This window comes from Hyperolius riggenbachi, chromosome 1 (genome assembly GCF_040937935.1).
Source record: "Hyperolius riggenbachi isolate aHypRig1 chromosome 1, aHypRig1.pri, whole genome shotgun sequence".
Lineage (NCBI taxonomy): Eukaryota > Metazoa > Chordata > Amphibia > Anura > Hyperoliidae > Hyperolius > Hyperolius riggenbachi.
Window position 1 is genome coordinate 269,219,592 of NC_090646.1, and position 24,206 is coordinate 269,243,797.

General features: G+C 43.0%; 1 protein-coding gene across 13 annotated transcripts in view; it reads left to right on the plus strand.

The window, feature by feature from the left end:
• The window catches only part of SHROOM3 (shroom family member 3), a 460,954-nt gene that overhangs the window by 316,844 nt on the left and 119,904 nt on the right, over window positions 1-24,206 (plus strand). The window contains exon 1 of one of the 13 annotated variants that reach the window (XM_068233540.1): window positions 6,225-6,524. The exons of the other annotated variants lie outside the window; for them this stretch is intronic. The gene's annotated coding sequence lies outside the window, so the exon portion shown is untranslated. Of the gene's footprint in view, window positions 1-6,224; window positions 6,525-24,206 lie in introns of those variants that run through there. 13 annotated transcript variants of the gene reach the window in all.

Sequence of the window (24,206 nt, forward strand, 5' to 3'; positions counted from 1 at the left end):
TGGCTTCTGTGGAGAAGGAATTCATGCAATTACATACAGCTACACGATTCAGCAATTTGACGGCAGAAGAGACTCAGGCAATTAATGATTTGAGAAAGCGAGACAATTGGGTCATTAAACCGTCGGATAAAGGCGGTAATGTTGTGGTAATGTCGAAACTGGCCTATAGGGATATGTGTTTGGAGATCCTGTCCCGATCTGATTGTTATAGGAGGGTTCCGGCATCCAGGGTGACACGGTGTCGGGATGAGCTCTATGCCATACTTGACGAGGCATTGCAGAATGATGTGATCTCGGGTGATTCTTATGAGTTTATGAAGGTTTTACACCCGGTGACACCGACCTTCTATGCGCTTCCTAAGGTGCATAAGAGGCTGGATAAACCACCTGGTCGCCCCATAGTCTCGGGGTGCGGATATAAATCAGTGTTTATATCGACAAATTTCTGCAGCCCCATGTACAGGCTTTACCCTCTTATATTAGAGACACCTCCCATTTTTTGAGAGCTATAGATGGTTTGTGTGTTCCCCCCGACACCTGGCTTGTCACTCTGGTTGTCGAGGCATTATACTCAAGTATTCCCCATGAGTTGGGCCTCTCAGCAGTCAGTACTTTTTTAAGTGAGTTGGGCCTGGAATTTGCTACACACAATAGGTTTTTGTTGACACTCCTACAATTTTTGCTAACTAACAATTTTTTGATTTTTGATGATGTCCACAGCCGTCAGCAGCGTCCATCCACCACCAGGTCTCCCAGGCAACACACCAGGATTCGAACCCTGGTCTCCCATGTCAGAGGCAGAGACCTTAACTATTACACTATCCAGCCACTTTACAGAGTACATAGTCATGTCACTGACTGTCCTCAGAAGAGCTAACAATCTAATCCTACCAATAGTCATAGTCTAATGTCCTACCATATTATTATTATGCATTTATATAGCTCTGACATCTCCGACAGCACTTTACATAGTACATACGGTAGTCATGCCAGTGACTGTCCTCAGAGGAACTCACAATCTAATCCTGCCATAGCCATAGTGTAATGTCCTACCATATTATTATTATGTATTTATATAGCACTGACATCTTTTGCAGCACATTTCAGAGTACATAGTCATGTCATTCACTGTCCTCAGTAGAATTCATAATCCAGCTGCTCCTGGCATGCATTGCCAATGAGTGCAGGAACAAGCTTCAGAAGCAGCCCTTCGAAGTGCGGCCAGGATGGTGACCCCTGTAGATAACCAATTGCGCTCCCTTTACCCCCCAGGCACCCCTTATGGCATACAGTGTTCCAAACCTTCCTTTTGGGAAGGTTCAATGCAAAAACATTTTTTTTAATTTGAAGTTACCAAGTGTGATTGTACAAGGGGGGAGGGGGGGTCACTACACTGTCCTAGGATCAGATACAGGCAACTGAACTCAATAACACCAACCTCAGCTTCTACACAGACCTGTCTGATCCAGCTGGACAAGACACAGACAGCAGGAGAGGTGATTTGGCTGGAGAGCACTGCAGTGCACAGCACAGGTCTCTCAGACACAGCCTGTCACTGAGCCTGCACTTGTCTCTAGTCTGCTCTAAAACGGAGTGCTGAGCTCTGCAGCCAAATCACCTCTCCTGCTGTGTCTCCCCCCAGCTGGATTAGGCAGGTTTTTCCCCTTCTATAGATCGAGTTAGGTGCCTGTGGTTACCTGCTGTCTGGGGTGGAGAACAGCTATGAGGACAGAGGACTCCTGGACACATGCTGCAGCCTGCACTCATTCACTCTCCTGCAAGCTGCTGTGCACGGTGGATGAGGCTTTGGGGGCGTGTCCAGCTCACTATGCTGGCTCTCTCTTTTTCATTGACAGACAGAGGCCCCAAAATGAAAGGGACTTACTGATTGGTGGGTGGAGGGGCAGAAAGAGGCCTGTTAATTTTTTTAGCTCAGCTGCCGGGGGACAAGCCTGACTACGCAGGGAAACTACAGTCGTGGCAATGAGCTCCTTTTTAGGTGGACACCTGTCCCAAAAGGACAGACAGTGTGGACACTAACTATTTAGTGTCATTTGGACAGACGGCCTCTCTAAATATGGACAGTTGGCAACCCTGATGGGGCCCTTTAGACCCTGAATGGGGCCCTAAGCAGCTGCTTGATTTGCCTGGTTGAAAATCCGGCCCTGCATAGTATTACTCGGAGCACCAGGAACACTACCCATGAAGAAATGTGCTGGAATTCTTCATTTTTCATTAGCCATGCAGTAAAGAGTTTTGGGGGCTGCACTATAAGTTAAATGCCCACATAAACTGTCATCCAAGTTCTGGTACACCTTTAACCCAGTGCACTCGTATGGTAGCTGGGCATTTACACTGTATAAATATGTCATAGATAGACAGCATTGTAACTTTTGTCAGGGGGTAATTGGATTGCCTTAGGGGGGATAGTGTAAGCATGGCATAGTCATCACCAGAGACCCTGTTGGTGGAATGGACCACTATGCAAGGAAACACCAGCATCAATCTCTCATTTGCAAACAGTAAAAAAAAAAAAAAAAATATGGGCCACTATCAGTCAGGTGTGCCTGTTCTTAGGCAGGCGACTGAATTGCTAGCGGGGCCACAGCCAAAGAATTCCAAACCTTACTAGTGGCATATGTGCTTTCACTGTTTCAGTGGAGTAAACTCTAGTGTGAAAGTGACCATTTAAAAGTTAGCCCAGTCTAAATTCCAGAAGTGAACCGGAGGCGGGGCCGGAGCATCAGTGAGTGGCTGCACGGGCGCAGGATGCCTGCGGGGGACTATTAGAAGCCCCGGGTAAGTTCAACTCATTTTCCCCCGACCCTCCTACAGTATCTCTTTAACTCACTATTTAATCATTCAAAAAGATATTGGAAGTCTGCAAATTCTTATTTCATCAAGTAGTTGTTTGATGTTAGTATGCTAATACTTGCACTTATACAAAATGGGTACAGGTGTTTCTTAAACTGTTCCCTGTGTCCTGTCCCTGGCTGGATCCATGGCAGCTCCACACCATGACAGATCAGCCAGAGTAAGTAGCATATCTGATTCACTACTCCCACTCTTTTAGTTCATTGCAGAGCAGAAGCATTCCATATAATCAGGTATGGCATTGCATATATTATCCACTAATTATTGCACAAGTTAGGAACGTCTGTTGCGGTTACGCAAAGGTCAAACCCATATCTCACGACAACAAACTTTGTGAATGAACCTTAGCCTATGCAATGTATGGGTCCATGCTTCATGTCCATTGGTCTGTTGATGCCCATTCCAAAAAAATTCTGACTGAACTGACCTTTATGCAGTACTTCCACACACACTTCCACATGGGATGATTTTAGAATAATCTAGTCATGGCAATACACTGGATAAACAAAGTGAATGGTAAATATGAACAATGTCTATGGACGCTATAATTTCTCCAGGTCATGGTTACATCCTGAGAAATAATAGTAATTTCAGCTGGATATCTCTTTGTGTTGTTGAAGGTTGTTCAATATTGGCGCAAGATATATGAGTATTTCCTTTACCATGTTTGAAATGAAAATAATAATAATAATAAAAGTGTCCATTTAAACATATCCTATTTTTTGTTTTGGATAATCTGATCTTCGCACACATCAAATGACCAACACCTGTACACTCTCTACAGATAAGTTAAAATGTTTCTACCATTTAGATGCTTCAAATTTTAGTGGAAATTATTACTTTACTTCCTCCTGTTTTTGCTCATTCAGTTTAATATTTAATTGTACAGACTGATCATGCATTGAGATTTTTTTATACATAGCCACAAAACTAATGAATTTATCATATGTTATAATTTTCCAAATTGACAGATCTTTAAAATGTGCTATGAAATAAATTATTTTGGCAGGGAATTGACACTTATTTTCTGCTGATACAATTATTTCAGATGAAATATATGATTGATTTGCATACATACATTGAAGTATTTGCGGCAAGCAATAGTCTCCCTGCAGCAGTGCCCAGTTACGCCAGGTTCACACTAGGCCGTAAACACAGCGGATGCAGAAACGGGGCAGAAAGCGCATCCGCTGCTGTGTTCGTGTTGTCACCTGTTTGCTCATCTGCTGTACCGTCTGCTGCTGATCCCGAAACTGATCAGAGACCAGCAGAAGCATGGGGCTCTCTGTTGGATTGTAAAAAATCAATGTGATACCTTGCAACAGAAAGGATTCTTATTTATCCTCCAATGAGAATGTTCCCTGTTGCAGCAGGATTTCCATTGGTCTTTTGCAAACCAGTGGAATCCTCCAAGCTTCTAGTCTCTGATCCCCTGCAGTGGACTGAACGGTGAGGGCAGAACCGAATCCTTGGGACAAGTGTGTGTTTGCACTGTGGTGACCAGCCTAGTGTTGAGACTAAAAACCTGCAGAGTTACAGACTACCCAGCAAGCTCATAGTGAACCAGAACTCACAGGAGCGTGTAAGGGGCTACAAAGGACCAAAAACCTCCCTTATTAAAATCAGAATCAGAATCAGAATCGGTTTAAAATGTTACGCTAAACAAAAGTTTGCCTTCTTAAAACAGAAAGAAATTGTGATAATTCAGATTGGAGTGAGCATATGATGTCTCCCTCGATACATCACTGCTGAATATGCAAATCCCTTGTTGACCCTGTAAGCTAGCCACACCTCCAGATCTGCTGGAATGCAATGATGTGTCAGCTTGTTAAAGGGATACTGTAGGGGGGTCGGGGGAAAATGAGCTGAACTTACCCGGGGCTTCTAATGGTCCCCCGCAGACATCCTGTGTTGGCGCAGCCACTCCCCAATGCTCCGGCCCCGCCTCCGGTTCACTTCTGGAATTTCTGACTTTAAAGTCAGAAAACCACTGTGCCTGCTTTGCCGTGTCCTCGATCCCGCTGATGTCATCAAGAGCGCACAGCGCAGGCCCAGTATGGTCTGTGTCTGCGCAGTACACTCCTGGTGACATCAGCGGGAACGAGGACACGGCAACGCAGGCGCAGTGGTTTTCTGACTTTAAAGTCAGAAATTCCAGAAGTGAACCGGAGGCGGGGCCGGAGCATTGGGGAGTGGCTGCGCCAACACAGGATGTCTGCGGGGGACCATTAGAAGCCCCCGGTAAGTTCAGCTCATTTTCCCCCGACCCCCCCTACAGTATCCCTTTAATTGTACAGAGCCACAATAAGCCAACATGCATACAGACTGTTTTGGATTGGTCGATCCTCATCAGTGCATGGCATGGATTAATGTGGCTGTATGGAGTAGGGCCTGAAACACCCAGAGTTACAGACTACCCAGAAAGCTCATGATGAACCAGAACTCACTGGAGTGTGTAAGGGGACTACAAAGGTCAAAAAAGCCCTCTTACTAAAATGTTAACTAAAACAAAAGTTTGCCTTCTTAAAACAGAAGGAATTTGCAGAACCTGCACAGTCCTGCATAAAAACGACCAAGGAGGAGAGGGACTGGAGAAAGAATTTTGACAATATCGATGGCAGCAACTCCAATTATCCATAGACAATAAAGTAATAGCCTATCAATGTCTAAAAGTGTAATTGACTAAAATGCTACCACAACCAAATATAGTATCAGTAGCCAATAATACATGTAACTGGGGCTTTATTTTCAATTTCCTATAAGCTTTATTGGCCACAAATGTATGGAAACGGTGAACAGAGTGAGACATTTCTGATTTGGCAGTTACAATTCAGATTGTGGGGAGTCTATTTAGTCCTGTTTTTTTATTATTACAAGGCTTATCTGAAAGAACAGATATTTTTGTTGAATGATTTTTCAGCATTCTGCAATGCTTCTGCAGCTGAATACTGTTAATGTATTGAATCTGAAACTCTAATCAGTGGGTTAACTAGATCTCAATAAAATGTAGATCACAATAATGATAAAATAAAGTCTTAATTATCTTTGACAAACATCCCTCTGCATAGGCTGTGGATGAAAGTTATGCATGCTATAAGAAGCAGAAGGGGGAGGGAAGGTCCTGACTTTTGAGTGCCAGAATCCATTTTCCAACTTTACAAGCGCCTTCATCTACCATTGTGATGCAAATGAAGGTCTGTGAGACTGGCAGCCAATGAGGGCCAGCCTCCTTGTGGGATTACCTGGTTTTGGTAGAGTGATGTGGAGGAGAGGGGGAGGAGGAGAAAATCATTCACTTGTGACAAAGTTCTGTGCTTTACTGCCTTGCAGTCTCAGATGTAGGAAGGGAAGAAAGTCCTTTCTGCAACTGCTCCTGAAATGACTGTTCACAAGTGCTGCATACTCTTATCAGCTTGTTGGAGGAGGCATTGGAGGAAAGGGGGCTTGCCTAGGCTTTTCACAGGCTGTGTTCAGAGAGGGATGTTTGTGGACTTTCACCAGTAAATAATCTTCTCCCCCTGCTGCTCTGTAGTGGGGAGGCTAGCCTGTCGGTGCTGCTCTGCTTCCTATGGCTTTTCCCTGCTCTCACTTGTGAATGGAATCAAGGCCCCCTTGGATTGTTCAACAATTTGCTAATGTTCAGCTTCCAGGTAAAAAAAAATAGAAAGGCTTTGTGCCTTTTTTGTACTATTGTGACTGATTTCTCTTACATCGGTTAAGCATGGTTATCGAGATGCAGAAATGTGTACAGGATTTGAAGTCATTTGCCATCTGTTCAGGAATACATTTCATGTAAGCAGGCTGACAGTAGGATAGCACTAAACACACCACCATCAGCCAAATGCTTCATACAACTACATTTGTTTTCTTTTATGAGTTTCACATTAGTTGATTTATTTGTTGTAGTGAATTTTGGGAACAGGTTTCGAAAATCTGCCAACCTAGCAAACTGTCTATCTGTTGAGCTCTGTATTAAACAAGATACATGTGGATTCAGCTATAGGTATGACTTCTTGTTATTATTATAATTGTGGATCTTCTGTGGCTGTATGTATGTATGGCTCTGGATTGTCACCTTATCTATTCAACTACCTACATTAATGCTCTGGTTATTGTAAAGCATAATAATGTGCAGATGCTGTTAGCAACAGATTTCAGCACTTCAGTATGTGTACAAATCAGTGGTGATTGTGGCTTAGCTGCATCTTACCATTGAGTGTGTTTTTCTTTATTTCTTCACAGTTGGTGTTACTTAAAGCCGTGTAAAATGCGAGGCAGAAATTCAATGTAGAGCGATCCCATGGCAACAATTCAGACTTCATCATCATACATCACCCTTGAGCAGTAACACAGTTGCAGAGAGTTGTATGATCAGATGGCACTTTCACCTACCTTTCTATGAATAAAACACAAAACACAAAGTGATGTCTGAGCACACTGCACTTGTCCTGCAGTTGCACCATTTTTGTGGTTTTCCAAATGCAGCAGAATAGAACCCACTGTGTTTGGAAAACCAAAACACAATGCGCCCAGCACTGAAGCGCCCATGTACACAAGCCTTTACTCAAGGAGTATTGGGCGTTATTAGGAAGCAGCAATGCTGAAAGATTGTGTTCTGCTGGTGCTCATTGGCAAATGTTTGAGTACACTGGGTAATGCAAAAGCTGACCTTATCATTTTCACAGTTGTTTTAGGAGCGTTTTTTTTCTTGCGCTTCTGGTTCTGCAGTTTGCTGTGTAATGATATAGCAGTGTGCACAGGTGTATGAAGTGACATATGTGTTTCAGCACTCCTAACTCTTGCTTGTAAACAGCTTTAAGCCTGCCAGGCAAGCACTGTATTATGATTAGAGTGGACTCCCAAGCAAAAATAATAATCATGCTTTCTGCCCTGCTCTTAATCAGGGGGTTTATAGCAAATCACACTTTAAAGTGGAACGCCAGGCTAAAAATAAACAAATATTGCGTGTAGGGAGAAAGCATTAATACTCAACTCTTTATTTAAAGTCCTGATAATCACGGTTCCTTCTCGTGTTTGATTTAGAGGTCCCTTATTTCCACCACGGTGGTGACAGTGCCAAATAATTCTCTGTTGCCCTCTGTAAAGTGTTCAGCTGATCCCACCTCTTACAGTAACTGGTATTATGATAGGATAAGTTAATTGGCTGTAATCAGTGGCATAACTATTTGATGAGCAGTCCCAAATTCTATCATCCCCTTCCTCTGAAAAAGTCCTCCCCTACAGCAGTTGTTCATTTGGCCACGCTCAAGCGTGTGTGTGGGGGGGAGTCATGGAGGCTGCACTTATTGGGGAGTATCATGGTGACACCCCTGGTTGTGGGGTCACAGGAAGGGGGGGGGGGAGTGTGGCCCCATGCACGTTTTACTGGGCGTCCCATGCTTTTTAGTGATGCCACTGACTGATTGGCAGGGCAGTTGCTCACTTACCTTTCCTGTAGTTACAATGACCAGAAAGAATGAGTAAGATGTGCACTAATTACATCAATCCAGTTACCAGAAGCAATGGGGCAGGTAGGCTGGTGATTTATGTTATATCTGCTGTAGTGCCTAGAGGATTTTGATTGAAGAAAAGGAAAATGAAGTTTCCTCTGTACAAGTGATTTTAATATTTTGCCTGGAGATGAACTTTAAAGCAAACCTGAAGTGAACATAAGGACAGAAAGCAGAGGAAATTCTCATACATAAGGACACCGAGAGGAAATTAAAATCTAAGAGTGAGTCTAACTTTTTTCCACACTTAAAGAACAACTGAAGAGAGAGGTATATGGAGGCTGCCATGTTTATTTCCTTTTAAAGAGAGACTGAAGTGAGTCTACAAGCATGTTTTTACTGTAAAGCACCTTACATAGTGCTAAACCGCCGCTATCCAGCGGCAAAACAAGGGGCCTTTACCCCCCAAATCCCCTCCGCAAACTTGGGGGAGCGCTTCCTGAAGAGGCAGAGCTTAACCCTGTAGCTCTGCCTCTCAGCGCGTCAATCCCAGCTGATCGCCGCCTCTCCCCGCCCCTCTCAATCTGCCTTCACAGAGAGGGGCGGGGGAGAGGGGAGATCTGCGGCTGATTGTCACGCATGTAAGCAATGTAACCTCCATGAGCAGCAAAATTCACTACCAAGAAAGTTGAGGATTTTGCAGGGGGGATTTGGGGGTAAAGACCCCTCGTTCTGCCGCGGGATAGCGGCGGTTTAGCACTATGTGAGGTGCTTTACAGTAAACACATGCTTGTAGACTCACTTCAGAGTCTCTTTAAGCAATTCCAGTTGCCTGGCTGCCGTGCTGATCCTCTGCCTCTAATATTTTTAGCCATAGACCCTGAACAATCATGCAGCAGATCAGATGTTTCTGACATTATTGTCAGATCTGACAAGGTTAGCTGCATGCTTGTTTCTGGTGTGATTCAGACACTTCTGCAGCCAAACAGACCAGCAGGGCTGACATGCAAACGGTATTGCTTAGAAGGAAATAAACATGGCAGCCTCCATATACCTCTCCCTTCAGTTGTCCTTTAACTACACTAAAATACAGTATTATGAAATCTATGTGAGGTGCAGACCTTTTATTTAGAAACGTGCACCTTCTGAACCTGCTGCTGCACCCACAACAGTACATTCCTCTTTGAGTGCAGTCATTTATATGGCATTCAATAAGAAAAATGAAAATATGTCACTTTGCCTACGGCCTAAGTTCCATACAATGATTGACACCAATAATTTTGTCTCTAATAATGACCACTAGTGACAGTTACACAAGAACGTAGAAGTCATGGTTAGAGAAGCTGACTGGCTAATTATGCATTCAAGTACTGTATCCCTCTAGAAGTAGATTTGTAATAATAATAATGGATTAGTTGGATTATGAAGTAAACCTCAGATTTAAATCACATACAGTACACTGTAGTACAGTAGTATTTATATTACTACATCTGTATACATGCCATAAACATCACGTCATTGAAAGCTACCCAAAAGATTTGCTCTTGGTCATTGCATTTTCTGTCTTTTTGACTGAGAAACATCATCAGGATTTTTTTTACCACAGTGCAGTCTATGGTTGTTGGATAACAACTGGATAATAGGTAATAATCTGGCCTTTATTTCAGCTTAGATGCATACATACATAAGTACTAATCATTCAGGACATCTAAGGAAGGGCAATACCCCGATACATTGTGCCTTGTTTCGTCCTTTATGTATGTAGGCATCTAAGCTGGAGTGAGGGGATACACACCTATGTTGGTTCAGTCCATACCTTATTATTTTTATATTTCCTTCTCGTTATGAGGACTTTCATGGTAGATCTTGTACTGGTATGGTGAGCTCCCTATAAGTAAAACATATTTTACATTCATATAGTAACCCACAGACTGTGTTTGTACTCCTGGCTACTGAAAGATGATGTTTCTCACAAAACATGCATGCGCAAATGTCTATGTCATATGAATCTGCAAGGAAGACGTAAGCAGTATGGATGAGACAATTTGCATCTTAAGTGTCTGATAGGCATGACTGCATGACACTGTGCGGGTTTCCTCTGGACACTCTGGTTTCCTCCCACATCCATAAAACATACAGATAAGTTAATTGGTGTTCCCCAAAATTGGCCCTAGACTACCATAGATGTATGATTATGGTAGGGATTGGATTGTGAGCCCCTCTGAGGAACAGTTAATGACACAACTGTATATACTCTGTAAAGCGCTGCAGAAGATGTCAACGCTATATACAGTAAATACTAAATAATAATAATATTAATACTTTATTGTTTCCAGATGAGAGTCATTTGTGTATTGTTGTTTATTTGATTTGTTGCACTGTTAGCTGTCACCACAGAGCTTCTGCTCCAAGTATTAATGTCTTGAAGCCTCCCCTATCTCCTAACTCTTAATCCTAACTCTAACCCTAAACTAACACATCTGCATTCCTGTAGTGAAACAGTTCTGCAGTACAGAGCACAGTAACATAGCAAAGTGTACTTGATTTTTTATGTTAACTGAAGATTCGCCTGTGAATGGCAAGCTAATGTTTGAAGTCTGACATTGATCTGGATCATACCTGGTCTGCAGTTTACGAATGAGTGTCCAATGGGTCAATGTATGCTGGTCTTCGTGTTTCCTCCCTCCTTACACCAGCTGAGCATGGAATAATGACATGTCACAAGGAAAAATAAGTGCTGCCAGATGTTTCTGCAGGAAATTGCTGTATCCTGTAGCTACAGGTGGAAATCAGGGTTATCATTTGTATTCATTCCATGTGTACAGTGTACTTTGGAGCTTAGGAAGTAAGGCTTTTAGCTACGTATTGGTGGATGCAGCAAGTGAGGGTTAGAATTCCATGCTGGAGCAGAAAGGTGCCAGTTGGGTACACCTTTATATCTTTGCTTTTTAATACTAGTGGGTGGTAGAGATGCGCACATTGGATTATTAATGGTGTATGGTGCGTAGCATCAGAATGGGTAAGACATTAGGTCTGAATTGCCCCTGTTGTATGGTATGCTTCTGGGGCTCCCTAGGCACACTGTTATCTTTGTTGATTATCCCGGGTATTTTGGTTATGGTTTTTTGTTTTTTTTCATGGGTTTGCTGGTCTAGTGAAGATCAGCATTTGCTTATTAAATGTGTCCTGGCTGGGCTCAGTAGGGTCTCCAGGTATGTGAAAGCTGTGTGCAGCATCTCATAACATAACTGGTTTACTCCTTTTAAAGCATATGAAGGTGCAAAGTATGGAGCTGCTAAGAACAGTTCCATATTTGCAGAAAATGACAAAAATGTCTTTTAACATGAAAGCAAGTAAAGATGAAAGGATAGTCACAAAGTCCGTCTTTCTGTTAGGTCTTATTTATTTCGTAACAATTGTCCTTTTGTACAACTGCTTATCACTAAAAATATTTAGACTTATGGGGTGTACAAATGCACAATTACAGTCGCCCAAAGGAATTGCGTCATGATCCTTCGGGAAACAGCTTGCCAGAGCCTACAGGTTAGCGACACTTCTGTTACTATAAAGGAAAAAGTGAGACTAGGGCACAGCACTCAACAGAGTGGCATGGAGAGGTAGGAGTAAGTGTGGGTCCACACTAGACCCGGTTGCAGGATGGACACTGCAGTCCGGATCAGGGGAAGTACCCACCGTACTGCAAACTGATGAAAGTGCATCAGTTTTGCATCAGTTTCCGTTCAGATTTTTCCCTGACAGAAAACGTCTCCATCATTAGGAAGGAGTGGGAGGATTTTTTTGGGCCAATCATAAAGCTCAGGCTATCTGTTTTAACATCCGTTTTTTGCCTGTGGAGCTGGAGATGCGTTTTCTCATTACTTTCACTACCCCTGCGTGTATCCGTGGTCCTGATCCGTTGCGTGAAAATGCAGCAGATCCGGACCTTCCGTTCAGGTTTTGAAAACGGATCCCCGCAAACGCAGACGGATCCGTTTTTTACTTGGGTGAGGCTGGCTGCTATTTTCAACATTAGTATCCGGGACTCCGTTTTTCATCAGGTTTGAAAAACGCAGCCACGGATACGTTTCCGGACCTAGTGTGGACTGGCTCTAAGGAGGTGAACAATGTGATTGGCTGGCCCTTGGTTGCCATACGCATGTTACATTTTCCGCAGAGACTGTACCAATCGGCTGTCTTGACCAAGTCCCTGTTAACATGAGTATGAGGCTTTACTTTTTCTGTTACGTGTGTGACAGTGTGAGAGCAATGCTGCACAACATCTCAGTCCTCTCTATTCTGCAGTTATCCCAGGACTTCTTTCACCTTCATTTCTCACTCTCCAACTAAGTCACTCCCTTGCTGTCTCTTGCTATGGTCCTTATACAATTGCAGTGACCCCAAGGCAAAACTTGGTTCAACAAAACATATGTATCTAAGAAGAGTGAAGCCCTTGGATCCTGTAGAGGCTTCCTGTGTCCTCTTAGCCCCTGCCACCGCTTGCTGGTACCTTCTGGAAGATCTGAGCCGCGCTCCTCTTCATGCACGAGTGTGGCCATGCTTGGGCAATAGCAGGGAGCTTACTGCGCAGGCGTGGCCATACTTGCATAGGCGCAGTATGGCCGAGATAGCACATGAAGAGGAGCCTGACTGATCTTCAATCCGTTCTTGTTGGTTTTCATTAGGGGGTCCAAAAGATGCAGCTGAGATCCAAGGGGTGGTGTAAACAACCTCTACAGGCTCCAGAGGCTTCCCTCTTCTTAGGTATGTGTCGTTTTTGACCCGAGGCTCGCCACAGGTACACTTTAACTTTTCTCCTGGGCTTTATCATGGCAGAGGTTTTACATACCTTATCAAAAATTACATTTCAGCCCCCAGAAAGCAAGAACATACACAGAATACGTTTGATATTACCCTTTCACCTACCTTTTAGCACTTTTTTCAGTTGCTAGGTGCTAAAAAGTTATTTTGTAAATTAAGTGAGAAAATATCTCCTAAGAGAGGTTAATTACTTTTCTTTTGGTTAGCTGTGTTTTTGGTATACTGCACTTCGCTGTCATAAGCCTTCTGTAAAAGCTGCACTGATTGGCACAGAGGATTGTGGTAGTGAGGTTTCCATCAGTCAGTGCTGGTCCATGCAAAGTGGTGCTAAGTACAGTCACTTACTGCTAAGTTTTGTCTCCCTAGGACCTGTTCTACCTATATGATGTGTGTATGAATGTGATTTTGTGCACGCTTCTCCCATTATACGCTATGCATGGTGAGTTGTTTTATAACACAGATGTTGCCTACTACAATACTTCCTTATGGGAAATCGTAGAATTATAGAAAAGTAATGATACCCCTGGTTGTGGGACACCTATACACACACTATATTATCAAACAATCTTTCTGACTGATGATTGGTAAAGCAAAATATAATGTGTGTACCTAGATTTAGTCACTTGTGTAGGATGGCCATTACCATGAAGATACTACTGTGCCAGGTTCATTGTGCCTTGCTAATCAACAGATGATTTGTTTCCAAGCTAAAGCTTGCTGAGAACAACTTATCAGTGCAGTTACGTAGGAAGTTAGAGCTCTCAGATGTGACTCAATATGACTCCTGCAATATTTTAATTTGTTTTATTTGCAAGAAGTTTAATCAAAACACCTCTTTACTGTGGAAGCTAATCCGGCCAATTTATCAGCAAACTCGCATTCCCTTTCTTCTTTATCTTGCCCACATTTTTCTTCTCCCTTCTTGGTTTTCCACAAATGCTGTCTTAAATTCTGCACCATCTGAATAATGACTGCAATGTGTGTGGTCAGCTTAAACTAAACCTGTCATGAGAGAAATATGGAGTGTCCCATTGCTAATCCCCCCTCATAGATGCTAGCATTCTGATCTGTCCATAATGCTTTTTAAACCTCTCACCTGGAACAATACCAGGTGTTGTGCCTTTCTCCTGTCACCCTGAAGTGTACTTACCTCCTAGTTCTCTGGGAGTTAATATATGACTGATCTCCACGTTCACATTCCATCACTGTTTTTTGTTTTTTGTTTTTTGCAAAGCACATTTATAAAATTACCTCAGAGTACCACCCACAACAGTATTATTATTATTGTTGTTACAGATAGTACTGTACCTATAGTGTTTGCCCTAAAATGCTGAGTAGAACTGATGTTATCAGGAACAAGTCTGCACCTTTAGACCATGGCGTCTTTGATGTACATATTAACAGTACATTGGTAAAAATTCTGAAAGTAGCTACACACGATACAATAAAGAGGATTACATTTCCAGTTTTTTATAAAAGCGATCAGTAGCACAGAAAAATCGAATTTCCCAGGGCCTTTTTTTAATATCTGTTGTCCAGGCAGGTTGGAAAATTCTGATCAATTTCTGTGAAAATGGAATAGTATAGGCTAGTTTGTTAGCTTCTTGATTTATAAACCCAATCATTTTTTTCATAATTGTGGGAAAATCTAACACAAGCGTGGCAGAGATTGGTCAGATCTCTCAAAAGTTTTAATCAACTGGAAAAAATCAATAATAATTCTGGGATCAACAAAAAAACAAAAATGAAACTTTGTGTGGCCACCTTTGTAAAGTGATGAAAATTGTGATGTGAATCTAGTTCTTGTTTTTCTCAGCCCCCTTTGTTTTCCCTGTGAGTGAGAATGGGTACCCACACCCCACTGCTCCGGCCGCAAAGAGTCTTTACTGCAAGTCACAAACCTTGCTGCTGTTTTATAAATAGTACATTGTGCAGTTTTACAGCTTCCTCCCCCTAATTCTTGCTCTAAGCTGTAGATCTGCCCTGGCAACATGTACTGAGTTCCCTTGGCACACATAGGGTACACATGCCAACCTCAAGTGTCCTTCTCTATGTGGTAAACCTGAAGCGTACGTACGGGTGGATAATTACCTTTTCAATTATGATGCAAACACTGGTCTAACTTTTCCTATTAAAATATAACCAGATGGATGTAAGATTTAGCACAGTGTATGCTATGCAGTCCTCTGTAAAGCCGCATGCCTCAGTAGATGGTACATTCCTTTCTGCACATGGGGTTAAAAGTTTGTAAAAATCCAGCTGTCAGTCCAGTAATACCAGAAGCTTTTGTCCCTGGAGCGGTCACATTATCAGTTTATTTTTTAAGGTCTTTATAGGAGAGATGTTAAGCCTTTCATTGCAGAAAATCCCCTGCAATGTGGCCGGGATCACACTGTACATGCTCTAAAGAGGAATTTAATTTTCCGCAACAAAGCGGAGAAACCAAAGGCGAGCAGAAAGTGTCGCAGGTGGTATCTTTTTGTTAGAAATCTTTGAACAGCTCCCAAGAATTTGCTTTCTAAAGATGCGAGAAGATACCCAGTGAGAAATGGAAAGGGGGAAGGAGGGGGGGTAGAAGGAGGGTGGGGGTGCAAATTATTTACATGATACAGATGTGCAAAAAATGCCAGTACCTTGTAGGAATGTGGAAATAAGATTAGGAAGTCAGCCAATATACTAAAATATGCTACTTAAATCTGTCAATAAAAGCTGAAACCCTTTGTTTTGATGCAGTATAAGTGGAGCAGCATTTAGAATAACATGGTAAGGGCCCATTTACTCTTAATGCGTTTTAATGCGTTGCTATGCGTTACAGTTTAATGCGTGTTTTTTTTTCCTCCTTAGCAGTGCATTGTGAAAAAGCATCAGTTTTTCAGTGTATAATGTGAAAGATGCCATAGCTAAACATGGACACTGGCCTGCACATTAGCTGTCCTCTTAGTTACAACTGACAGCAACTGATATAGTGTAAAAGCACCCTAAGTATCACTATATTATGGGTCAGAGTTCAGATTAGGGAATGGTTATTCTTATGTTGGTTTTAGGGTTAGCACAGTTTTAACAGCTTTTATTTATTTTGGTTAATTTTACAAATTTTTTCCTTATAGCTGCTAGTGAAGCATTGTTAAATGGATAGGGGTGGGCAAATTAATATAAGTAGACCTGTCCCAATCCAGGAATTCCCATTTGTACACGAGTAATACTAAACTGCAATCATAAAAGATACCAATATTTTTTATTTGAAGAAAAACGATTCTCTTTCTCTGAAATGGTTGTGTTATAGTTTTCACTTAGAAATGGGATGAAACATCATTTACATGTCACAGCTCACACCTGTGGCCTACCAGCGCTCTGTGGAACTCGTTTGGTGAATCATTGCTGTGGCATATTCCTGTTTTATTATTGCTTGATAGAAATAGGTATTCTAGCATTCCAAAATGTTTTTGAAACTATTAAACCTAGTCGTCATTAGGACCCCCCCCACCCCCTCCCCATTATTATTCTTACCCATAGGTGAGAAGTGTGATGCTACTACAGCAAAGGGATTGAAAACCTTGTAAAATTATATGATAAATGCATACATTAAGGAGTTGGTTATGTGGGAAAATAATCAGAAGATACAGTGTGACTTAATTAACTTTTTCTCCTAAGTGTACTCCTAGGAGATCATTTTGAATCTTCTGTTTAAAATAATTTTTCAGCACTTGCAATTTAAAAAGTACCAAAAAATAGGTGAAATGTACTGTCAAAATTTTTCAGAGTATTTACTCGCTTGCTGGTGGCTCAAAAGACACTTTATTGATAAGGAGAAAAACGTAGTCTGCATGTTAGTGACTTGCATCACCAAGCTGGAAATGAAGAGCAAAGCAGGGGAATGCAGAAAGCAGTGTGCAATAGAACCACCGCAAGCAACAGGACTCCCTTACCCCGGGACCATAGATAGCATGATTGCAGTCCAGTAGTGAGGTCCTTTAAGGAATGGGGAATCGGGTCCTTGCGATCGATGACTCTGGTCTAGTAGCTTGCTTGCTCAATGGCTGTAGCAATCACAGATCAGCATGCATGGCTGTGTATTGGAATCCAGCAGGTTGCCGGCCATGCTTTAACTCCGCCCACCAATGCGTTTCTTGCCGTGTACGGTCAATTCTTCAGGGTGTGACGACACTGGCATCAGTGCAGTGTCAGCTTAAGTAATGTTAGACTGCGATTGGCTCCTCCCTAAATAGGGGGCCCCAGTTGAAGTAGTTGTTGCTGTGATTACTACTGTTCAGGAACTCTACAACAGCAAGTGCAACAGCCTGCAAATGACAATTAACAATGACCCTGCCTGCACACTCCATTTTATAGCATCTTTCTTCAGGTGTGTGATACAGAGCTGCAAATGCGAAACCTTCCCTGCACAGATGTGGTTGCTTCCCCATAGCTGCAGCCTTGTTAATGTTGAGTTGCTGCATAGCTTCCTCCAGAACTAACAATGTTGCAACTGCTATAACACAGGGCCATACACCATATTGCTGTGTAACAAAATCTTTAACATTGTTATACTGTCTGAAGGTTAAAAAGGTTCTCCAGTGAAAATACTGTAATAAAAAAGTGCTTAATTTTTACAATAATTGTGTATAAATGATTTAGTCAGTGTTTGCCCATTGTAAAAGCTTTCCTCTCCCTGATTTACATTCTGACATTTATCACATAATGACATTTTTACTGCTGGCAGGTGATGTCAGTGGAAGTAGCTGCTGCTTGCTTTTTTGGCAGTTGGAAACAGCTCTAAACAGCTATTTCCCACAATGCAACGAGGTCAGGAAACTGCCAAGACCATGGTCCTTACAGTTTCCTGTGGGAGGGGTTTCACCACAATATCAGCCGTACAGAGCCCCCTGATGATCCATTTGTAAAAAAAGAATACATTTCTCATGTAAAAGGGGGTATCGGCTATTGATTGGGATGAAGTTCAATTCTTGGTCACGGTTTCACTTTAAATTGTCTAGATTTGCTGACATATAGCCAATTCAAATTACCCACAAATCTTACCTTGACCAATTAACAGAACAATTCTGATTCTGATACTGTCACTGAAGACTCTCAGTTATGGGTCACCTTCTGGAAAACCTTTCTTTTGCCATAATCTAATTAAAATATTGTTTAAAGCAAGCTAACCAGCCACTTCTTTGACCAAAGTCTGAACTACAAAGCACATACTACAAACCATTTTTATTATTTTTATATCAGCAGCCAGGACCCAGATATTTAATATTATATAATTTCTGAACATGACCAAGCAATCACGTTCTGATCTCTGAGGCAAAGGTGATGCAAAAATATCAGCTGCTCTCTAAAGTGACTATTAGTCATGTGACTATCTTCCATAGCACCTGTTATCATTGGAGTCTGCTGTCAGGTTTGTTTTACGTAACTGAATTTAGCAACAGTATGAAATGGTACCTATACAATCAATAAATAGTTTAAATACTAAACTATTCAGACTGGATGTTCACACATTTTCATTAGTTGGCCACCATTCACACACAATTCTCCACAAAATTGCCTGCCTGCCATGATTAGCAAATAAGACTTGCTAATCATGGCAGTAAGTAACAGTAAGACTCTGTTTCCACACATCATGATTCTTTCCGTTCCCCCGCATGTGATTTTGCATCCGAAATCGCAGCATATTGAAATTAATAGATTGCTTCCAAAAGAAAATAGAGCATGCTGCATTTTTCCGGATCACACATCCAAATCCCCATTGCCGTGCATTAACATAGCAGCGGAATTCATATGTGAATTTGCAACGTGGAAACGGGCACAGCATGTGAATTGCAGTGTGTGGAAGCACAACTCAAATCTAACAAGGCTGTGTCCTTTCATATGCAATAACTGTGTTGGGGGTAATTTCATAACAGCTGACTGAGATCTTCTCTTAGTGCATGCTCTTGCGGGCTATCCTAGTGATGTATTATGATTATTAATGAGGTTACCATATACTACATATTTTACTGTTCCACACAGTTGAGAGGAAAGAAAACTCTTGCACTGTAAATTGAGTATAATGATGCTCGGTCACAGGTATCTTTGAAGAAGGGAAACTTACTTCACCTAAAAATGCGTCCAGATATGTCTCCCATCAATGTCTGTCAGTCTGTGCCAGGTGATAGTCTGTATCTATGAATGACTTTCAATATGGGTCCATTCATCTGTCAGCATTTGTCAAGTCTTTAGCCCATTGTTTGGCAATTACTGTCCGGTTTTTATCTGTGTCAGAATGCGTACGCATCAGCTTTTTGAGTTACGAGTAATCTATATTCCCTGCGCTAACTTATAACTGTTTGGATGAACTTTATGACTGCAATCAGCTTTTAGCCTTGTGTATTTATATAGTGACTGAGTGTTTGTATCCTAAAATCTTTATGCTTCATGGCTAGTCATACATTAATTTACTGTATATACAGTATGCTCTTATTTGCGGCTTGCTATGTATTCATCTATTTGTACTATTCACTAAATTGGTATCACAGGTACCTAAAAATGTTTTTGGGCAGTGCAGAATTAAGTATTGTACTGATATTTTAACCACTTGAGGACCTAGCCTTTACCCCCCCTTAAGGACCAGCGCTGTATTTTCAGATCTGTGCTGGGTGGGCTCTACAGCCCCCAGCACAGATCAGCTGGCATGCAGAGCGATCAGATCGCCCCCCTTTTTTCCCCCCTAGGGGGATGATGTGCTGGGGGGGTCTGATCGCTTCTGCATGCTGTGGGTGTTGCGGGGGGGGGGGGCACCTCAAAGCCCCCCTCCGCGGAGAAATTCCCCCCTCCCTCTCCTACCTGCTACCCCTCCGGTGATCGGGGCTGCACAGGACGCTATCCGTCCTGTGCAGCCAGTGACAGGCTGTCCCATGACACATGGCGGCGATCCCCGGCCGCTGATTGGCCGGGGATCGCCGATCTGCCTTACGGCGCTGCTGCGCAGCAGCGCCGTACAATGTAAACAAAGCGGATTATTTCCGCTTGTGTTTACATTTAGCCTGCGAGCCGCGATCGGCGGCCTGCAGGCTATTCACGGAGCCCCCCGCTGTGAATTGACAGGAAGCAGCCGCTCGCGCGAGCGGCTGCTTCCTGATTAATTAGATTGCAGCCAGCGACTCTGCAGCTGCCACTTTGCCGACGCGCGTTATGAGTGCGCGGTCGGCAAGTGGTTAAAGATGGTGTTTTTGTTGATTAACCACTTCCCTACCATGCTATTTTGTGCTGATCGGTGCTGCGTGGGCTCTCCAGCCCGCAGCACCGATCAGCTAGCAGCCAGGCCGATCAGACTTCCCCCCTTTTTTCCCCACTAGGGGGATGTCCTGCTGGGGGGGTCTGATCGCCGCCGGCTGCTTGCGCTTGCGGGGGGGGGGGCTCTTCAAAGCCCCCCTCCGCAGCGCTTCCTGGCCTCCTTCCCCTTCCCTCCCTCTCCCTCCCCCTGTGAGCGGCGCAGGACGGATTTCCGTCCTGCGCCTGATGGGATAGGCTTTAGCCTATCAGATGCCGGTGATCCCCGGCCAATAAGAGGCCGGGGATCGCCGATCTCCTCTACGGCGCTGCTGCGCAGCAGCGCCGTATACATGTAAACACCGGGGAAGGTCTTCCCCGTGTGTTTACATTTACCCTGCGAGCCGCCGATCGGCTCGCAGGGTGTTCACGGAGACACCCTCCGGGAACTGACATGGAACAGCCACTCATACGAGCGGCCATTTCCATGGAATACACTTCAGGATTCAGGGGCGTGTATATACGCTCCGAGAATCCGGAAGTGGTTAAAGAGGAACTTCAGCCTAAACAAACATACTGTCATTAAGTTACATTAGTTATGTTAATTAAAATAAATAGGTACGGTAATATAATCTCTTACTCACCCTGAGAACCTCAGAACAGGCAAATGTTTGTGATTTCATGGGGGCAGCCATCTTTTTGGTTGAAAGGAGGTAACAGGGAGCATGAGACACATTACAACTGTCCTGTGTGCTGATCACCCCTTCCAGTTGCTAGGCAACGTGAATAACAACATAGGAAATCCCATCATGCTTTGCACAGCATCACGGAAAAAAGTTTTCTTTGATGGGTGGAGCTTAGATAAAAATGCAGCTAAAAATGATGCTTTGGTAAGAAAACAAAGTTCTGATGCTGTGAAACTGTTAAAGAAACAACCAAGCCTTTTCAGTTTTTATTCCAGAGGTTCTCTTTAAGTAAACACATATGCAGCACAGTATTAGGAAGTATATAGTAAATCTATAACCATGGTTAAGTCATTGCACAATATATAGAAGAGTAAATATCAGATAATATTAATTACGATTCTCTGGCTCATACATCCATAGCTACCGCTCAGTGGCATAGCTAAGGAGCTATGGGCACCAGTGCAGGTTTTGCACCCCTCCCCTTAGCACTCTATACATAACAATTTGTATGGCGCACCAAAACCTGCCAAGATCAACCACAGCGTTAGAGGTGCAAGAAGGGGATGGGAAACAGTTTATTAGTGATTACTAATATTCAAAGCATCTACAGAAGTGAGTATTACCAGTACAGGACTAATAGAGCTCTCATACTGTGGTTGAGGGAGGCCCCTCGGGGGCAGGGCCCCTCTGGCCCAAGGGCCCCAGTGCGATTGCACCTTCTGTACCTCGTATTATTACCACTACCGCTGATGTTGCATATACCAAGTTCTCAGCACATGCTGAACATCTCCTACTTCCTTCTTATTTTGCTAGAAACATAACAAACAACAGTGTTTGCTATTTTATTTCCTGATTCCAATTTTGATAATCATTTATGGAATTCATTTCTTTACTATTATTGATGCCACTGATCTTCTGAGTAATATCTTTCAAGCAATTAAGTTCTTTAGGTAATTCACTGCAGAAGAAGTAATGATGAGAGTTCACCTCTCAACTTAGAAAAGGTATAACAATGAAAGATAGATTTTTTTTTTATTTGTATATACTAATGTCTTTGTTTAATGCATTTTTGTCTTGCCAAATGGGGCATTGGAATTACTAACCTTTAGTAGAAAGCCTTTGATTGGCTTTCTAAACCATGAACCAACAGGAATGCAGTTAATCTTTATGACATGTTTGTTTTCAAAATGGAGTAAGTACATCTGGATCTGGTTGTATTCATACTGGTAACTGGAAGAAGACATCATGGAAAGTACAATACCTCCAGAGCAAGCTTTCCTCCAGATTCCATATCTATGATATAGGGTTATGTTGCACATCAGTATGCAGCATATGGTCCATAATAAATTATTAACAGTTTTCACACACTGTTTGGAAAATTCTCGAGATGCTTTAATGATAGTAAGTAGAAGAAAGAAACAATAATTTACGGTTCTCTGCTTTCTATGAAATGACATCTGACAGAGTCCTGTAAATCTAGCTATTGTGACCCAAAATGCTCTTGTAAGTTCCTCACGAGAATGGCGTCATATGGACAATAGGCCTCACATTCCTCCACCCACCCAGAGAGAAGCATTGCTCTATGGGAAGGAAGTCGCTTTGTAAACAGCGCAGCTAAGTCAAATCTTGAATATCTGTTTAGAAGTGTTCTCTTTCTGCGTAACAAAGGGGACACCTTTTTCTTCCATTACCTCTATAAAAAACATTCACAAATCTCTGCTTGTACACAGAGGAACTTGACTAGAATTGACTGTGCATTGAAGGACCAATCGGCTCCTTGCAATGTTTGGCTGCCAAAGTTATTGCTACATTACTTTATCGTGACTGATCTGAAAACGTCAGCACTTTGGATACCAGCCTCTGCAGCAAAGAAGACACAGCGGTTTTTATATGGAGAAGATGGTTCCCACTGTAATCTCTGGATTACAAGCTGAACTACTATGGTTGGCATACATATAAACGTTTTTTTCTAATGAACTAATACTTGTGTTAATAGCAGTACTTTTCAAGCAGGTCACACACACAATAGGTTTTGTTACAAGAGAAAATTAGTGTAAGGCAACATGGCCTGAACATCTGAAAACTGTGCTGAGTTATGGCCAAATGACCGGGAGGAGCACAGACAGGTGAAAATGGCTGTTGGGGGTAAGAGTAAAATAGCCTATGAGGTGAGGTGCTATAATTACATCTGTGAACCACAAGAAGATTTATGCGTGCTCAACACCAATCTTAACCCATTACAAGTCTGGCTGTGCAAATCTGGCTAAATTGGCTTATCATGAGGCATTGCTCATGCAAAATTGCATTTGCTTTCGCATGCCAAACTTTGCAGAGTCAAAAACTAATACCGCAAAGCGGTTGCCCTGTGGGAATTAGTTCATGCTACATAGCACTATCCAGGAGCGCCACGGGGAGGCTTCCCAATGCCCCCATACAACCAGGGGGGCTGCGGGGCCCCAGGCTCTCTCACTGCCTAGGGACCACAGCGACACCCCGGAGGGGGGAGGCTGGGTGGCGCAAACGACCCCCCCCCAAGCGTGGCCAGTGCCGGGGATGGCCATCCGCACCCACCTCCCAAAATTAAAAACAGGCACTTACCTTAACGTCCATTGCGTTCTGCTACTGCGCATTGACTTGGGGGCACTGCATGGGAAAGGAGTGACGCATGGGTCACCCCGAGCTATAGGGCTCAGGGCTGGCTTACACACATCACTCCAGAAGGGGGGGGAGGACAGGCACAGACAGCCCACTCCAGGGCTCACACCACCTAAAGCAAGCCATCCACCACCTGCCTCCAGAGGACAGAAAGTGCAAAATGCTAACCACAAGAAGATTTATGCGTGCTCAACACCAAGCTTAACCCTTACAAGTCTGGCTGTGCAAATCTGGCTAAATTGGCTTATCATGAGGCATTGCTCATGCAAAATTGCATTTGCTTTTGCATGCCAAACTTTGCAGGGTCAAAAACTAATACCGCAAAGCGGTTGCCCTGCGGGAATTAGTTCATGCTACATAGCACTATCCAGGAGCGCCACAGGGAGGCTTCCCAATGCCCCCATACAATAATCTCTAATGACAGATTACATGTGTCATTAGAGAGCTATGGAAGAGTGCATATCTGCTTACT